The sequence below is a fragment of the Aethalodelphis obliquidens genome, unplaced genomic scaffold (genome assembly GCF_003676395.1).
Source record: "Aethalodelphis obliquidens isolate GAN/ISIS:26980383/991018 unplaced genomic scaffold, ASM367639v1 scaffold107, whole genome shotgun sequence".
NCBI lineage: Eukaryota > Metazoa > Chordata > Mammalia > Artiodactyla > Delphinidae > Aethalodelphis > Aethalodelphis obliquidens.
In genome coordinates this window covers 1898568-1902062 of record NW_020838051.1, presented here as the reverse complement: position 1 = coordinate 1902062, position 3495 = coordinate 1898568, and the positions used below count along the sequence as shown (strand labels likewise).

The following is a 3495-nucleotide window of genomic DNA, read 5'->3' as shown; positions in this document are numbered from 1 at the left end:
CTCGAGGACAGGACACTAAGTGAAATGAGCCCGTCACGAAAGACAAATCCTGTACGATCCCACTTCTACGAAGCATCTAAAGCAGTCACACTCAGAGACACAGAAAATAGAGGGGTGGGGGCCAGGGCTGGGGCGAGGGAAACAGGGAGCTGGTGCTCACGGGGATAAAGCTTCACTTTTGCCCGAAGAAAACAACCCTAGAGATCTGCTGTACAGCAACGACAGAAGTCCACTTAACACTACCGAGCTGTACACGTAGAAGGGTGACGCTGCTACACTTATGCGTTAGTAGCATCTCGTTAGAATAATACTAATTTTGACTTGACTGGTGTTGCAGTTTTATTGCTTGAGAGAAATTACAGGCTTCAGGAGTTTAAACTGACCCTACTTTGGATGTGGATACACTTGAGAACATCGCAATAAAAACAACTGTCAACAGCCACCGCCCAAGCGATGGCTTCGGCGAAACCCTGCCAGTTTAGTAAAGCACTTCCCCGTCTCTATGTAAAAATCATGGGCTTGTGCCTCTGCAGAAAGTTTGTACGTCTAACAACGTAAAAGAGCGACACATTAAAACAAAACCCAAATGCGGGTGAAACTCGAAATGCACTCGGTCGCTGCTCTTGTGTTTTCTAAAGGAGAGAAGATCAGCCAGGCCTCAGGGCTTGGGAACGGCTGGCGGGCCTCTATCCGCGGTGCCCGCGGCCTGGCTGCTGGGCTGCGGGCCCCGAGGGCAAGGCGCGGCGGCGCGGCGGCGCACGTGCACGCTGAACTGCAACTGCGGCCGCGGGGCCGCCAAGGCCCAGCCCGTCTGCTGCGGGGGACTCAGCCCAGGGCTGCTCAGGCCAGAGCCCGGCGGGGACAACACGAGCACCTGGGGCGGCCGGAAGCCGTCCTCTGCACCGAGGTGAACAACCACGGCTTCCTCAGCACGCACGACCGTGTTGGGAACGGCGGCGCCCTGTGAACCTGAAGCCTGTGCCCCCGGACCCTGTACCCCCGGACCCTGGACCCCAGGACCCTGTGCCCCCGGACCCTGTACCCGCGGACCCTGTACCCCTGGACCCTGGACCCCCGGAACCTGTGCCCCCAGACCCTGGACCCCCGGAACCTGTGCCTCCGGACCCTGTGCCCCCGGACCCCGTGCCCCCAGACCTTGGGACGCCGGCAGCCGAGGAGGCGGGGCGCAGGGCCACTGCAGGGGAAGCAGCTGAGGGAGGCGCGGCTGCGGGGCCGGCTGCTGGCTGCTGCACAGGAGCGAACCGCGGGGCAGCTGCACCACAGGAAAGGGTCTGAGATCCGAAGCGCTTTTCTTCGGAGGAGGAGGCGGCGGAGGAGGCGGCGGCGGCAGAGCTCCTGCGGGCAGGTGGCCCGGCTGGATCCCCCCGGGAGCTGGGGCTCTGGTGGCACAGCCTCTCCCCGAGGCCTGGCCTCCACGTCTGGGGCCCACTTCTCTGATGACCTTCAGACCAACGGAGATGACCGTGACCCGGGAGACCGAGGTCGTCTGTGATGAGCCCGCAGTGGACAGGGCGGTGGCAGGAAGCGTGCTAACTGGGCTCTGCTCCACAGAGGATTCCTGGGAAAGAGCTGGTGGCTTAGGAGCAGGGCCAGGAGATGCACATGCCTGAGAGCTGCCTGCCTGCTGTGAAGTGAGACTCTCACCCCAGGAGCTCCTTCCTGAGTGCCAAGGAAGTCGCATGGGTGGAGGTGGATGTGTGGCTCCGCTGTCGGGCACTGAAGACTGAACCCACCCAGTCTTAGGCTGTTCTGGTTCTTTCCCTGGAGAAGGTTGCCTGAGACCGGCTGAGCCACTGGAGCTGTGTGACATCTGCACTGGACACTGGGTGCTCTCCTGGACCGACTCCTCGGGCCGACTGACCACTCTCCCAGCATCAGACTCTGCCCCGGGCGGGAAACTGTAGGGATGGTTATCTGCGAAGGAGTGGGGGGGAGACAGCTGTCTCTCCCACGTGGCTTCTGTACCGGACCCTTTTCCAGAGGCAAGTGAATTATCAGTCAGCTGCCTGACGGCCAGCCTTGTTGCCTGGGACTGGTAGCCAGCGTCACCTCCAAATGCAAGATCACCTTGTACCTCATGCACTGGCCAGACTGTTGGTTGTGAGTCATCACATCCGACAGACTTCTTCCCTTTAGCGTATTTCTCCACGTCCACTTGAGAAGGTACGGCCAAGTCACAGCGTCTCCGTTTCCACATATCTACACAACTTCCTGCTTTAAAAGTTTTGAGGCCGTAATTCCCACCTGTTTTACTTTCTCTTATTCTTTTGCAGGAAGTCAGGGCTCTTAGCTCAGGAGAAGGTGGACGAGACAGCTCCTGCTGCCGATTCAGAGAGGCCATAGAGTACCTCTTGAAGTTCCTTTTCATGGGAAGAGTGTTCATCTTTTGTTTGTTATAGAGCAGTCTGTTTGCAGTGCACGCTACTGATACAGAAGGGTCTAGACACAGTGGTTCAGCCGTAGCTAAGATCAGTTGGCTCTCAAGCAAAAGTTTGTCCTCCTGGGTCCAATTCTGGTTATCGCTGGCTATGGCCTCTACATCCCAGGCTAAAGTCTGCATCGTGGGACGTAAGAGAATATGCCTGCTTTGGTAATGGGGAGCTTCCCTGTCGCTGGACTGCCTGTAGTCCCGTATTTCTGCTATCACACACCCGTGATGAAAAACGTTAACCTGAGACTTTTCCAGGAGACCCACTAAAACAGGAGGTAATTCTTCTGCATCCAAGTATTCGAGCAATTCCCCTTCTTCATAGGGCAGTCGGATGATCTCCGAAGATGATCCATTTTCCCCCTTGAGCATCAGCGAATAGCCCTCCTTTCCTGGGTACAGGTTGACCACCAAACACGGCAACGACTCTCTCCTAAGAAGCTTCTCTAACAGGTTCACGTTGCTTGTTAATTCCTCCGTAACCTCAGGCTCTTTTTCACATTCTTCAACATAAATGTCATAAAGTTTTTCATAGAGAGACTTCTCCCCATTAGATGGGTATTTCCTTTCCGGAGGTCTCTGTCGGGCACTTGCAATGATATACTCCGCACGATCCAAAGCTCGTTCTAGAGCCTGCTCCATTGCGGTACAAAATGGGGGCCCTAATGGAAGAGAAAATGTAAGTGAGCGAATGAACCGGGTGAAAACCCTGTCTGCAGTATCGACGAGCATTCTTGCAAACGCGGCCACTCCACAGTGGCGCGACCAGCCTCACCTCCAAAAGGACACCAAGACACCCGCCCCCGAAGAAGCAGCGCGCAAAATACCTGCGATTTAGGGAAAGACCTAAAGGCGTGCAAGCGGCCACCGCGCTGGCTCTCGCTCGCCTCGCGTGGCAGCAGATGACCCGGATGTGAATGTAAGCGATTCTCCGCCCCCCACCCCCGCACATCCCCCCGAAGGCGCGCTCATCCGTGCGTCCGCCTGCGCAGATCGTAGGCTCAGGCCTCATCCTTCTATTGCCTCTTGGGCACAGGCCCGCCCCC

At 57.2% G+C, this 3495-nt stretch overlaps 1 pseudogene; it reads right to left on the bottom strand.

The window, feature by feature from the left end:
- Positions 1-658: 658 nt before the first annotated feature.
- LOC113614880 (transcription factor SPT20 homolog pseudogene) lies at positions 659-3101 on the bottom strand (annotated as a pseudogene).
- Positions 3102-3495: the final 394 nt, after the last annotated feature.